The 15,805-nt window shown below is 47.3% G+C and overlaps 1 protein-coding gene across 3 annotated transcripts in view; it reads right to left on the bottom strand.

Moving 5' to 3' along the window:
* Nucleotides 1–15,805, bottom strand: part of DIS3L2 (DIS3 like 3'-5' exoribonuclease 2) — a 198,863-nt gene that overhangs the window by 24,589 nt on the left and 158,469 nt on the right. The window lies entirely within an intron of this gene.

Raw genomic sequence — 15,805 nt, 5'->3', positions numbered from 1 at the left:
AGATTACCTCTAGGGATGGTGACTCCACCACCTTCCTGCACAGCATGTTCCAGTGCTGGAGAACCCTTTTGGTGAAGGAATTTTTCCGAGTATCCAGTCTAAACCTTCCTCGGTGCAACTCGAGGCCATTTCCTCATCCTATTGCTTGTTGCTTGGGAGAAGAGATCAACACCCACCTAACTACAATCTCCTGTCATGTCACTGTAGAGAGTGATAAGGTATGCCCTGAGCCTCCTTTTCTTCAGGCTGAACACTTCCAGTTTTTCAGCTGCTCCTCATCAGACTTGTTCTCCAGACCCTTCACCAGCTTTGTTGCCCTTCTTTGGACCCACCTCCAACACCTCACTGTCTCTTGTAGTGAGGGGCCCAGAACTGAACACAGGATTTGAGGTGCAGCTTCACCAGTGCCAAGTACAGGGGATGATCACTGTCCTGGCCCTGCTGGCCACACTGTTTCTGATACAGGCCAGGATGCCATTGGCCTTCTTGGCTGCCTGGGCACCAGCTGGCTCATGTTCAGCCAGTCAGCCAACACCCCCAGGTCCTTTTCCACTGAGCAGTTTTCCAGCTGCTCTTCCCCAAGCCTGTAGCATTGTATGGGGCTGTTATGGCCCTAATGCAGGATCTGGTACTTAGCCTTGTTGAACCTCATACCACTGGCCACAGCCAATTGATCCAGCCTGTCCAGATCCCTCTGCAGAGCCTTCTTGCCCTCCAGCTCATCAACACTCCCATCCAACATAGTGTCATCCGCAAACTTACTGAGGGTGCACTCGATGCAATTGTCCAGATCACTGATAAAGATATTAAACAGAACTGGCCTCAGTACTGAGCCCTGGGGAACACCACTTGTGACTGGCCACCAACTGGTTTTAACTCCATTCACCACCACTCTTAGGGCTCATTCAGTCAGACACTTTTTTACACAGAGAACACTACACCCATCCAAGCCATGAGCAGCCAGTTCCTTCAGGAGAATGCTGTGGGAAATCATGTCAAAGGCTTTACTAGAAGACTAGTTTCAGTCTAGTTCTGAAACTCCTAGATTGTTTCCTCTCTACCATACTCTATTTCCAGCAGACACCTGGTAAATTGAAGTTCCCCATGAGAACAAGGGCTAGCAACTGTGAGACTTCTCGCAGCTGCTTATAAAATATTTCATCTGCCTCTTCATCCTGGTTGGGTGATCTGTCACAGACTCCCACCATAATATCTGCCTTGTTGGTCTTCCCCTTGGTTCTTACCTATAAACACCCAACCCTATTGTCACCATCATGAAGCTCCAGACGGTCAAAACACTCCAGAACATACAGGGCTACTGCACTGTCTCTCCTTCCTTGCCTATCCCTTCTGAAGAGTTTACAGCCACCCACTGCAGCACCCTAGTTATGCGAGTCATCCGACCAGGTTTTCATGATGCCAACTATGCACAGTTTTCCTGCTGCGCAATGGCTTCCAGCTCCTCCTGCTTGCTGCCTGTGCTTTGTGCACTGGTGCAGATGCACTTCAGTTGGGGTACTGATACTGACACCTTTCTGGGGGGGAAGCCCTAATTCCTATGTAGCCACTCTCAGGTGCTTCTGTGGTTTCTAAGACATCAATAACCCTTGCATCTTTGTTGCTGCATGGATCTCCATCCCCTTCCTCCACTGAGGTGGCAACCAAAGGAGCTCGCTAGCCCACCATCCCTCAAACACCAGCAACTTCTCTGAATGCTTGTGCAAGGTGTCTGCCATAGCAGGAGAGGTACCAACCCCATTTCATCTTGAGCTTGTTCCGTAACACACCATGACAGATCCTATATGAAAGGGAAACAGTTCAGCAGCAGTGCATGGATTGCCTATAAATTAAAGCATAGGAAACACAGCTTATGGTACGTGCAGTCCAGGCACATTATACCCTTTCTGAAAGCCACTCTCCCATTGTTATTTAACATCCTGCAAGTTTCAGCCAGAGATGCAGTCTCCCATCCGCGCCCCGAACTGGCCTGGGAATGGCTGGGAAGAAGAAAGGGAGCTTGAAATGAACTGTGGAAAGATTTAAGTGCTCTTACTGTTGCTTTCCAATACAATTTTCCACTTGGGGCAGGGGAAGGGAAGGAGGAGAGCCTGACAGCAGTTTAGAGCCAGTCACAATTGTGACAGCTTCTTCTTTTCCATTTCCAACCAGCTCACAGGCAGAAGGAGCACTTTAACTTCCATTAATTATCACAGCCTGATTCCAGCCCAGGGTTTCAGAGCAGCAGTGGCAAACTTTTAAGACCAGTTAGGAGCAGGTCCTGCCTCAAATTGTGTTATTCAACTCAGTGCAGAAAAACTCTGCTGTTCATGGAAGCAAGAACCACTGCAACTCTTCCTATAGTATCTTAGTTTGCAGCTACAAGCATCTCCCATAGGCAGCACCACTGCTGCCAGAGAAGAGGATCAGACAAACAACTTGTCATGCTCCAGACTCTGAGAACAGGTTAAACAGTCTTTTAACAGACAGATCTGTTGCACACCCAAGACATACACACACGCACACACAGAAAAGGAGCTTAACAGAGAAGTACATCACTTCTGCCTCCTCTCTGGCTATCAGAGATTCCTGCTGCAACTCTAAAACTATGTGAAGCTTACTGCATTTTTCAGTACTGATCGCTACATTATGCAGCTTGGAAGTGTGCTTGTGGTGTTTAGGGAGACAGGGACAGCTTGAATAGACACAGCCCTCATATAATTGGGACAAAATTATTATGAAATGTTGCTGTGTGGTTTCTCCCACTGCTTAGCTTCATTACAAACTACTAAAGATCATTATAGAAAAATGGCTGCAACTGGGATGTGCCTGTGCAGACTAAGCATGTCCTACCTCAGCATTTCAGCCCACACTGTCCCATGTCCCTTCCTGCTCCTCTGCCAACAGGGCTCATTCACCCTCAGCTGGTTTCCCCTGCTGAGAACCAGCCCCTGCTCCAACCTACTCCCAGCATCTGGCTGCAGGTAACACCCCTTCGTGCTCAGTGATGACAAGACAGGTCATCCTCCCTTCCTCAGTGACAGAAGATCTTTGCAGAGCTGCACCCTCTGACACCCATGGCTTGTGAACCACTCACAGGTATTTTTAGAATTACCCTTTGGCACTGAATAATGAAAGGAGGGAGATGTTGCTGCTGGATGCAGCCAGAGCTCTTCCCAGCCACCCCACAGTCATACTGGGACATGCCAGTGAGCAGCTGTTTTGGAATTCAGGTGATTTGTGGCTCTGAGCTGAAAACAAGCCCAGCCACAAGCAAGGCAGTAATTTGCCTGCCTTCACCACCTGGAACAGCTTATGGCTCCAACTGTGGCAAATTTACCAGTATACAGCAGGTGAGGAGCAAGGTGGTGTGCCTGTGTGTTCACAGACATGTTGTAAAGGAGGACTGGCTGTGAATTCAAATTTAGAGTGATTGGGACATATTGTGCTGAGATGCTGAAGTTCACACAGCAGCAGCCCTCTCCAGATCCACATTCAGCCCTGAATCACACAGGAACTAGTCTGGGGAGCAATTACTGGTGTACAAATACTCTCGATCTGCAACAAAAGGATGGCAAGGAGTTTCCCATCAAAACCTCTTGATGCTTTCATCTCTCCCACTTAGGCTGGGAGGATACTTCCTCCTGCCTAGACAAGCAAAGCCTCGGCAGGGCTTCTCTCAGGGGCCTGAGGTGCTGGAACAGAAGTGTCCAGTGTCATGAATCAGGGGTGAGCCACAGGCACTGCGGCACAGCAGGTTTGCCCTGCCAGCATAACCCTCCTTCCCTGCCAGCACTTGTGACTGCAGGAACTATGCTCCATTACGAACAAGCTGTTCCTCTAATTCAGCCCTACTGACTCTTCTCCTACAGAAGATTTTCCTGAAATTGACTGGGGCTTTGTCTAGCCAAATGCACTTTTACATCTGATTTTAGTCCTCTAGCTGTCACTGCACCATTCCCTGCAACCCCAGCCTGTGCTACTGACAGCCACGGGGCAGGAGAAAACCACTGAACCCAGAAAACCCTGCTCTAAAAACCAGATCTGTAGCACTAACATGCTCCCCACACCTCCATCCTTCCCCCTGCTTCCTTGCACACACACAGGCTTTTTAGTCTAGCAGCCCCATGGACTACCCTGGGACCGAAAGGGAAAAACATAACAGCAAGTACATGACTAGATGTTCATTTTCTATGTGCTGACAGTCTCACTTTAATCCTACTTTCCACATTTAAGGTGTTAATGGGAACCTTGATGCATTTCAGAGGGAACAGGCAGGGATAGAAGATAGATGTGTGAGTCTAAAACGCTACTCCCAGATTTCATATCAAGAGCTGGATTTGTTTATATCCATATGATACAATCTCCATAAAAGCAATCAAGCACCACCAAAAGGAGATGTTTGAAAATCTGCACAGCCTTCACACAGACTAGGCATTACGTTTGCTTTTATGATGCAGAATAATAGAATGGATTCCTTCTACAAGTTCCCAAACGCTGTTATTAAGTATTGCTTCTCTAATAAAATATGCTGCGGCATACAGTAGTACATGATGTGGCATTTACACAAGTCTTTTCTCTATATAGGATTTGCTGGCTTTTAAACAAATCTGTCTCTTCTATACACTACAGAAGCACAAGATGAGTAATTATGTTCTCTGCTTAATAATGTTTTTGCACTGGCCAATTTAACAGCTAATCTCCACAAACCTCTGAGATAGTCCCCCAGCAGCTACATTTGCATGTTGTAATCAAGTCTTGCTATTAAATCATACTTTGCAACAATAGCTGAGCTGTCAACTACAAGCAGAGACTCTCATGCTGGCACCACACAGGCAAAAGCCCTGGATAAACATGCACAAAGCCACACTGCTCTGCCAGCTAAGAGAGCATGCCTTCACACTATGGGAAGCTCAGGGATGGCTGCACCCACCACTGATCTCAGGACAAGCATCCTTTATCTTTCTCTGTTTTCTGGAGCAGCCAGTGAGCTTGCAGGTTGTTGTCTCCATGCCTGCATGCTGCTCTCTGCAGTGGTGCAAAGCCAAACTGGTTTGGCTGTTGTGCTCTTACTCCTCAGGCTGCTTCCTGTGGTGTCTTTGAAAAATTGAGCTCTCCAGGTGCAATAGAGAGAGTCCTTCGTTGCAAAGGAGCCCCCCCCCCTTGGCTTTATGGGCAGAACAGCTTGCGGAGACATGGAGTGAATCAGAGCACTGCACCCTTCAGGGTTAACTACCCTCCTTGATAATAGCCTACACAATTTTCTGGTTTCTTTGCTGTCTTTGTTGATCACAGTACAGCATGAAGATGTGGCTGAGAGAGGTGGCAGGGCCAGCACTTTTTCAATTAAGTGTCCCTTTTAGTGTCATCATATTTTGGGTGTGGAGCCTGGGAATGGATGCTGTGACACAGAATGAAGAGTTTGATCTTCCTCTACTGGCTTCTGCCAGCTACTCATCCCCTGTTCCTCCCTGTCCCTTTCACCCTTCCAAAAATTCATCTCCAAAGAGGTTTATGGAAACCCCAGCTTAGCTCAGCACCATACTCCTGCTCCTGTGCATTTACTGAAGCAACATGTCACTTCTCTGCTCTCCCACAAACCCAGTTTTCACTCGATGGTGACAGGGACTGCAAAGATCTGAGCAACCCAAGTGCATTTGTCAAACAACTGCACCAGGAGGCAATTCCTATGAATTCCCTGCAGCAAACTTCATTGCACTGGTCCGGGCTGCTATTGGTGCAGCCTGGAAAACTCTTGCTCTGAACCAGTCTGCCTCTCTGCACTCCCCTGCAACATCTGCAAATGTGCAATAAATAGCAGAGCCCTTGTTGAATCCTGCCTTTTGCAGTAGCTGTACCATGAGTCAGAGTTTCAACACAGTGATGCAGATCAGCTGCAGCCCCGCTGCACCGATGATGTCTTTCTGTCCTAATGATTCTTCCTACGCATTAGCACATTCATTCCTACCTTGCCATGCTCTTCCCATTTATCCAGAAATATGACAAGGTCTCCTTCCTTTTAACATGGAGACAGAAGGAAAGGATAATTTCTTGCTGGAACTGGGGCAGGTGAATCTAGATTCAATCTGTCTTGCTAATTGTTGGGGGCTGGAATTGACCGGGGGCTGGCCTGGTGGGTGAGCACAGGCAGCCTGCTCCCAGCCTCTCCTGCTTTACACTGCAAACAAGCCACACCAGATCTCTCTAAGTATGGTGAACCCTGCCTGCTCCCCTGTAACCTGGACACTTCTGCCCAGCTCCACATCACCAGACAAGTTGCACCACACCAGACGATGCCTGGCTGGCAGCAAGACTGCAAATGAGCACTGAGCTTAAATAAAGCATGACAAACTCATTAATAAGATGACTTCTCCAACAGGTGCTCTGTTATACTTCAACAGAGCTGCCTTCCCATCTCTCTACATCCTATCTGACCACAAAGTCCTTCCTACAGGTACTTCCAGTGGGGCCAAGCCAGTGTGTCCTTTCTTGTCTGCCAGGACAACTGCATGTGTAGCTGCTCGCTAACCTGATCGTGTTGAGGTGAGTAGGGTTTGCATCAACTCTTTTACTACATCAGGCTGTTTAAGATGGACTGTCTGAGCAAAATGAGATCATGCCAGAGATGCAACACGTACAAGAGCTTGCACAAGCTGGCTTTCACCAGGGGAAAGAGGGATGTGATGAACAGTTCGGATGTTGGTCTCTGCTCAGCTCAGTCTGAGATGTAAAGAAATACCTACTGGCAGCCCAGATGGAGGCAAGCAGCCTGCTGAACAAGCGGCTATCTGATCAGTGAGAGATGCTCAGTAACAGTGAATCACTGCTGTGTTCAAATGTCAAAGTTAACAGAGGAGCTGGAGGGCAGAGAGCAAGGAGAGAGGGAGGGGAAGTGGGGAATACTAAGTTGTTTAGTTCATGAGGGCCATGAGTAGCATGGCACCACAGAAGCAGTAAAGCCAGACAAGACCTTACCCAGGCAAAACACAGGCTGGGCTCTGCCCCACATGTGGGCAGGTAGGCAGGTCTGCCTCTACCAGCCAAATGAAGTGTGGCAGGTAATCTTGCCCAAAGCAGCAGGGCTTGCAGTAACCAAGACTTGAGTGGCAAGAATATAGATTCACTTTCCTTTATTCCCTCCTGTTTGATGATCACAAAGTGTTTTATAAACGCTAATAAAAAAATCCCAGAGGAGTCTTGCTCCTTCCTACTTTACAGATGGAGGTGGAGCAGAGACAGACGATGTGACTTGTCAGAGACCATGCAAAGGACAGCCTCTGAGTTCAGAGCTGTGCCTGGACCTTCTGCCCTGCTTATGGTGAGCTGATGAGGGGTGCAGTGGGGTCACCAGAGAACAGGGACATTTCCAGACACATCAACAGAAGAAGAAAAACTTGCAGGACATGGTGGCCAATAATGATGCTGCTCATTTAAGGGTGCTTCTGATCATCAGTCCCATTTTAGATGAGAGGTGAAGGACAAAATTTAAGATGCTCAAAGCTGATCTAAGGAATTTAGAGACATCTCCCATTAAAATTAATGGAAACATTAATGCAAAGTACACTCACATCTTCAAGCAGGTTCTTTCCAAGCAAGATCTTTCCATTAACTTGAAAGGAAGTTGTGCCCAAATCCTCTTACATTGCTGGGAATGCCCCAGACGAAATCGGCAAAGTCAGGTTACAGATCCATTAGGCTCCAGATTGACTAATGCATGAGAAATTGGAGAGGTGAAAATGCTAAGCTGTAACAGGAACCCCACTCAGGGTGACCTTGACACAGTAAGGGGCTGAGTACATAAAACATGTTTGTGATTTGAAGCTCCTTTTTTCAATGGAGAAGACGCAGGGAGGTGTGGAGAAGAACAGAGTCCGTTGCCAGACTGATTTAGCTGTCCTGAACTGTGGAAAAAACACTGAAAAGCAGCAAGACCCAGAACAAAGCACAACTGCTGGAAAAGTAGAACTGCTCACTGTTGCTTCTTGGAGGCAGTAAGGAAAAATGCTTCCACTCTCACCCTCAGATTTGTGAGGACATAATTTCAAACAATAAGGTACACTGAATACCCGGCTAAGCAGAGCATGTGGAGAAAGAGCAGGAGTCAAAGCGAATGTTCTGTTCTTCCAGGCCCAGTAGCTGGCAAAACCCAGCTTTGCAAGAAGTGAGTGGTGTCAGTGCAAAGCTGATCCTTCATGTTAACACAGAGATGTGTGCCAGGAATTTAAGACTAGGAGGATTATTCCAGCAGCTGACCTGCTGTGCCTGGAGGGCTTCAGGTAGCTACTGTTCCACTGAATCCACTGACTTGTAGGGTCTAAAACACCTTCCAGAGGTGCACTGGTCCTTGAGAGAAAAAGAATTCCCTGGTCTTCTCTTTGGACATTTTGCCAGTGGTTAATCTATCTTGCCTTTCAAATGTGTGCTTTACTTCAAGTCTGAATGCTTCAGCTTTCAATCAGTAGCTCTTTATGAGAGAGCAATCCCAGGTGACTGACAATCCACATGGGTTACTCCAGCTTACACGGCTGACCCCTGGGAAACAAAGGTACTGAACAAACCATAGAGGTCCTGCCCATGGCAAACTGAAAGCCCTTGCTCTCTCTAGGAGAGTGCAGACCAAACAGCAGGTTGGCAAGCAGGAGTGGAAGGTCTATCTACAAGCAAAACATCCTCCACCACCACCAACACAACCCATGCTCTGAGTACTCAGCATCCCTTCATCACCTTTGGTCTTACTACACTGTCTGCTACTGCATGCAACTTTCCACCATTAGTTTGTACCTAAAGCACATCCGAATAAAGCAAAAGAAGGTGGCACATGCACTTGCCCGCTGGTAACATCACAGGGTGGACAGCAAAACCTATACCTGGCAGAGAAGTCACTCTTACACCATGACTATCCACTCAAGGACACAGAGACTAAGCAAAAACAAGGACTCCTTTTCCATATTTGTTACGATAAAGTATGTCTAGAAATCCTCCTGGGAGATGGATAGTTAGGGGGTCTGGTGATTTTGTAGCCAGATCTCAGCTCAAGAGAGGGCCTTCCTCGACACAGAATCAATTCAGTGACATGGGTTCAAGATGAAATTGAGAGGTGCTTCTTGTGAAAGGTTGGTTATTCACTCTTTCCCATGTCAGATCTGTCCTCTCCCATGTACCTAAGGGCTACTCAGAGACCCGTCTGATTCAGGACTACTAAGAAAACCCAGATGCATTTGTTGGCAATTCTAGTCCAGCTCACTGCCTTGGGCATATCAGGCATATATATAGGCCAGAGAAATGGTGCTGAAATGCTGCTGAGGGCTTCTAACCACATTGTTAAGGAAATGGATATGTAAACAGATCTCCAGGGATGACACATGGAGACAGCATCTCTAACTCAATTACAATTGCAGCTGATTTTCTCACCTATTTGATTGCCACTGAATAACAAGATATCTAACATGGACACAGGGAAGTTTTACAGCTCCTCTCCAAGCAAACACTCTGAAACAGGAAAGACAACAAACTCCCCTGATTAAACCTAGAGAGTAGGGAGGTCTCACACTCACCCAGGTTTAAGAGCTCAGTTCTTCCCCCCCTTGAGGGTGGGAGTATACACTGACTGCTCTGGTACCCTTTTGAAGATGTAGAAAGACGGCCAATGTGGGATACTGTGTACACCACCAAAGAAAGCTTCGAATGTTCATTTGGAAGGGGTCAAATTATCTTCAAATCCCATCTATTTGTTCAGGGGAAAGGCTGGTTTTCTTGATCACCTTTTCCATTTGCAGTTCCCACATCACACTGACACTCCAAGGAGTTGACAGTTACTATTTCTACAGCACTGCCGGATTGGAAACCTGTTATTAAGCAGCAGGGTGGCAGGAGGAGGCAGGTTTGTGTTACAAAAAGGAGCTAAGTAGTAGGTGGGTAGAGCCTTTTCCATCTTTTGCATCTTCATCACCTAGAAGTGGCCATAGGATCCCTTCAGCAAGAAAGGAACAACTCTCTGCTCCTCAAAGTCTCAAGTGACAAAGGCTATTTTTGCAGCATACAGCTCAGCAGACTTGGTTATGACATACAGAAAACTGAGTTCATACCTTAGGCATCTTTTTAAGTTTTAAAGGTCAACCTCCAGACAATTAACCCTACACTGAACCAGCGCCATAACCAGGAAGACTGGTTATCTCTGCATACAGTGACAGAATAATTCACCAGCCTTGCCTGGGCAACTCCAGTGCATACCTTTGGCAGGTGAAGGATATATATCACTTGATGACCATAGTAAAGATCAGTCATTAAGTCAATAAGTCAAACAGAATAATATCAAAAGAAAAACTCCAACTTGCTTAGTCTTCGTTTTTGCAGAGTGTATCTTCTGGGCAGTGTGAACTCATACCCTGGCTTGCACTTTGCTTCCAATCCTATTCTCATCCACATAGGCAACACTTCCACCAGAACTCAGTAGTGTTTTAAGCCCAGCGGGGGACAGCTTAGTCTTAAACCCAGGAGGTGGCTACAATCACAGTGGTGGTATTCCTTCTCAGCAATGGAAACACAGGCTTATTTACCCCAACCGCATGTGGTGCTTTTCTGCGGCCTCCAAAGACAGCTAAACCCTCACGCAGCTTACCATGAGAGTCACAGCGCAGCTCAGCTACCTGCAGTCCACTGGACAGGACTTGGGCAATGCTTGAAGAAAGCTAGCGATGTGTAGAGGTGCACCCAGAGAACTATGGTGCAGCAGGACATACCTTGTCCCAGCTAAGACACCTTGTCCAACTCCTACTAGAAAGTATCCACCCCAGCCTGTGATGTCAAGGGATTACATGCATATGGATTTCCCCCCATGAAATCCCGGTCTGCCAGGCAAGACAAACAAGAAAAGATGCTACCTTCAGAGGTTTCCCTGGCCATGCGGATCAGAGTAGGTCACAGCACGTCTGCTGATCACCAAGTAGAAGAGCAGATGCCATCAGGGACAAGATCGCTTCCTTTACATCAATACATGTAGTGCTGCTTTGTGGGATGCATGCATAAAACAACCATGTAATAAGGCAGGTTAGGTACCCAGTGACTGTGATCTGTGCAGCAGCTCCTTGTACAAACAACCCACTCTGCAAGCCTCCATTTCTCATAAGAAACAAAACACAGCATGGTAAACCTGCCAGCTCATTGCAAAAAAACCCAGGTCCATGATAAAGTCCAACACATGAGCTGTACACTTGGGAAGTACATCTGAAAACACATCAGTTATGCCATATCAACTGCCTTATGCATTTTGCTCCTAGCACACCCAGTCAACAGCTCTCCTAGCAAAAAAGAATGAACTCCAAACAATTCTGCTTTGCTGTACTCAGAAAAATACTCCTCCCAAATATCCACCCAAGCTTTGTTTACGCTAAACCTGCTGCAGCCTTGAATGGTAGCAATAAATGGAGTGAGCTAATGTGTTAGTGACAAATAACCCATTCAAACAATTCAAGCATAATTATAGGTTGGCTCTCCTGATGTAATGTTGGGTACATCACTGCAGATATTACATTCACCTTATGAAAAGATTGCACAGAGGAGCTCAGTTGGTAACCCAAACAGCATTATATATCACAAGCCTATCAGGATCAGGAGTGCATGCACCCTGGCATTTGAAGTCCTGGTGTTTTAAGTGATAATCCAATGTACCAGGCATCATTGATCTCTACATAAAAAGGGGGCACCATTTTTCCTTTCAACTGGAGCTGTTTTTCACTTCTCATGCTAAAGAGCTGTGTGATGCTGCCCGCAAGTGGCTACACTGCACAGCAGTTTTATCTGTAGCACTCTGGGTCCCTGGAGAGAAAAAACAATCAATACTCCAACACTGTTTTTATAAGAGGTCTCTAAGTGCTTCCATGTGAGATGCTGCTCCTTTGGGTTTAGAAATTACTCTGAAGAGAACATGAAAGCCCCCACTGTAAATTCGCAATCCTGACACAAACCCCAGCTGCAGCAAGGAATTAAAAGGAAATTCATTAGCGAGCTGCAAGCTTGTTTACTGGCAAAGGTGGCATCTGTGATGTGAGGATGTGACCTCAAAAAGAGACCAATACCTGAAGGCTAAGGGAGCAAGAAAACTGTTAGAGGAGAACCAGCTGTGAGCACTCCAAGTATGGCCCACATAACAGATTGCATCTTGACAGGAATTTGTAGTTCTTCAGCAGGTGTGGGATGGCAGGGTCCCTGAGCACTTGCACCAGTAATCAGAGTATTGGGAGGAAAGACAAAGGCATTTGAAAGGTCTGGCTTGCTGTGGGTAGGTGAGCAGAGTCTAGAAGATCTCCAGAGAAGCATCTGGATAGCAACAGCACACAGAAAACATATTGAATCTTCTATTTCTTGGATACAGCCAGAAGATACTATTTCTTTTACAATTAATTTCTTCCCAGGGGATCTCAAATTGGCTTCGGCTCTTCCTGTATGCAGGATGGAAGAAGTCTTTCATGACCTTTATAGATCTCATCCTTCCATCTACCTGGCAGCCCACAACAACAGGACCAGCCACACCAAGCAGGAAGGCTTCAGAGCAGGCAGCTGGCACTTCCCCCGTACAGCTGGTATCACATTCCTAGACTGAGGACTGGTGAGTGCATGTTGTAAGATGGGATTCATGAGCCGTGGTGGATGTGAATGGCCTTGACGTTCTTTTACTGCCTGGCTGGGTTTTGCAACTGGATCCTGTGCAGGGCCAGAGAAACCCAGCCTGCACAGAGGCCGTGGCAGAAAGCCAGTCCCACCTGCAACACTCGATTCATGCTGCAGTCACACCGTAGGATGGCAGAGCTGTCCTCTCCTGGGTGTCTCTCATGAGAGCCCACTTGGAGTACTGCATTCAGGTCTGGTGTTCCCAACATAAGAAAGACACGGAGCTGTTGGAGCAAGTCCAGAGGAGGGTTACATGGATGACAGGGGAGCTGGAGCACCTCCCCTATGAAGACAGGCTGAGAAAGTTGGGGCTTGTTCAGCCTGGAGAAGAGAAGGCTGCATGGAGACCTCAGAGAAGCCTTCCAATATATGAAGGGGGCTACAAGGATGCTGGAGAGACTCTTCATCAGTGACTGTAGTGATAGGACAACGGGCACTGGGTTCAAACTTAAACAGGGGAAGTTTAGGTTAGATATAAGAAGGAAGTTCTTTACGGTGAGAGTGGTGAGGCACTGGAACAGGCTGCCTGAGGAAGTTGTGGCTGCCCTATCCCTGTCAGTGTTCAAGGCCAGGTTGGATGGAGCTTGGAGATACCTGGTCTAGTGGAAGGTGTCCCTGCCTATGGCAGGGGTGTTGGAACTAGATGATCTTAAGGCCCCTTCCAACCCAAACCATTCTGTGATTCTATGTGACTGCTCTGGGGCCACATGGAGGCTGACAATATGCTCCTGTTCTGAATGCCACCCAGCACATGTCACTGGTCATCTCTGTGTCACAGCACAGTGCTCCAGATGCAGAACAGCCATCCTGCAGCAGCCCTGTGCTGTGTCAATTATACTGACCGAATAACATTAGGAAGAATTTAAGTAACATCGCTTAAAAATGAGAAAGCAGACTGCTTGCTTCTGCATGAGGTCAAGTCATTTCCTCTGGAGCCAGGAAGGACTGAAAGGCTTGGAAGTGTCTGGGTCTGACCAGGGAAAAAGGGGAGAAGTCATGTTCCCTGGTCTCACCCCTGAGACTACAAGGGCAGCGACAGCCCCTCTGCTCCATACAGCTCTAAGTACACCACTTGGATGGCTACTGGGATCATCAAGAACCATCAGATACCAACATATTACAGCAGTGGATGGAAGGGTGAGTGGCTGGGTGCTCAGCACCTCTTCTGCTCTTGGTCCAAGGCACCCAAGACTACACTGAGTCTGGTATCCCCAAAGTGCCAGGTACCTGGGGTACAATAGTGGAGCAGGCATCTGACAAGCACTGTGGATGCTGTTGCAGGCAGGCAAGCAACAGGAAGCTGCAAAAATTTCTTGGCAGGGTTTTATCATTTTAAACAGAACAAATTCCAATTGATTGCACTTGTAAGAGCCTGCATAGTACTTGCACTTCTACCCTAAGCAATAGAAATTTTAATTGCTCTGGTAATTACACTTTCAGCAATGCTGCAGTCCTTTGTTCTGCAAATGGGAGGCCAATATCTGCTGCTCTCCGGTGGCCCCGTCTGGCTGCAGCTTGGAACAGCATTTGCCACTTGGAGGGGAAGGGACATTCTTCTAGTGACCCGGGTGACACTGAGCCTTGTGACGCATACTCCTGCTCACACAGATCTCTGGGGCATCGGGCACACTCCCTAGGCCAGAATGAGTACCCATTGACCCGGATCACCTCAGCTTCCTCCTGTTGGAGTTGCTGCTTGGGAGCTTCACGCACCTGCACTCCTGCCACGAGTCTGTCCCTGGGGTGGGTCCCAGCCCTTACTCTCTGACAAGGATGCTGGGCTCCAGCGTGCACATTTCCAGTCTTTCCCCCACACAAGCTTGGCAGTGTGTCACTAGCATTTCTTCTCTGGGCTGTAAATGGCTCTAAACATTTGCTCCAAATGGTGCAGACACAAGCGTTACATTGCTTTAACTTCTAGATAGAGCTTTAGAAGGATGAGGAAGAGCTACTATCCCCTTGGGTCCTGATGAGTACAGTCAAAGCCTGACTAGGCTTGGGAGAACACGAGGCCTACAATTCACCCTTGAAAATTGATAAGAAAAAATTACCACAACAACAGCCATGCTATTTTACGGATATTTAAATTAACCCCGTGAAAGCCCCAATGCTTGAAAAGTGCAGTCTCTGGCTCAGCTAAGCAGGACCCATGACTGGTACTTCACTACGCTATTCAAATGCAATGCTCAAATAAAGCTGCAGTGCACAAGAGCTCCACCAAAATCACCCAGGGTACAACTAGAACCAAGCATACGTTTAGCTCAAGGGCACAATACCTGCAAGAATACGTCAGCTTTAGCACAGACCTTCACGCTTCAGCTCACTGGCCAAGGACTGTTGGAGGTGCTGGGCTGCATGCACAAGGTTTAGGAGGACGAGCATGTGTGCAAACTTAGTGGGGCTTTCCCTGGGAAATGGGATCCTGCTCCCCCTGGGCTGGTTAAGCAAGCTATAAAATACAAAGCGTGAAGGTATATTTATAGATTATATATATAATTATAGATGATATATAGATCATCAGACACATTCAGTCTGGCTTTACTTGCAATCCTACTCATCCTGCTCACACCATATTCTTCCAGCCTGAGATCCTGGCTGTCATGGGTTGGGGTGGCTCAGCTCCCATGCTTGCCAGACATGCAGGTCACAGCCATACATCTCTAAATCAACAGCTGCCAACATGTCGCCGCTACTTTGTCACATGCTGAACCACTCACAGCTAAAAGCAAGGTTTCCAAGTGGAACTGCTATTGGCCTTAGTACTTAAACAAAACAGCTCCACTCCCATCCCAAGAGTTTCCTCAAACAATGGCACAGAACACCCACTGGAGCTGGGGGAGAGGAGGGTCTCCAGCAGAAAAGACTGCAGCTGCTGATCTTTGAGATATACACCACACAATTAGAAACACTGGATCTATAAACATCCTGAACAAACCCCAGTAGGTCTGGGGGTTTTCTTTTCCTCTCTGTCCATTGTGTGCCACCACCTTTAAAAATCTCAAAACCAAACACTCTTCCCTTGTTGATTTTATGCTCTGGCACTGAACTGCACGTTTCCCTGTCAGGCTGGTGGTGCTGCAGATATCAGCTCTGCTCTGTGGCCAGGCTAGTCAGGATGGGACCATTTAAATTGTGCTAATTG

Source organism: Pezoporus wallicus, unplaced genomic scaffold (genome assembly GCF_028554395.1).
Source record: "Pezoporus wallicus isolate ANWC-B61680 ecotype Strahan unplaced genomic scaffold, APGP_CSIRO_Pwel_v1 scaffold_7107, whole genome shotgun sequence".
Classification (NCBI taxonomy): domain Eukaryota; kingdom Metazoa; phylum Chordata; class Aves; order Psittaciformes; family Psittacidae; genus Pezoporus; species Pezoporus wallicus.
Note: the sequence above shows the minus strand (reverse complement) of the source record. Positions and strands in the feature narration are given on the sequence as shown.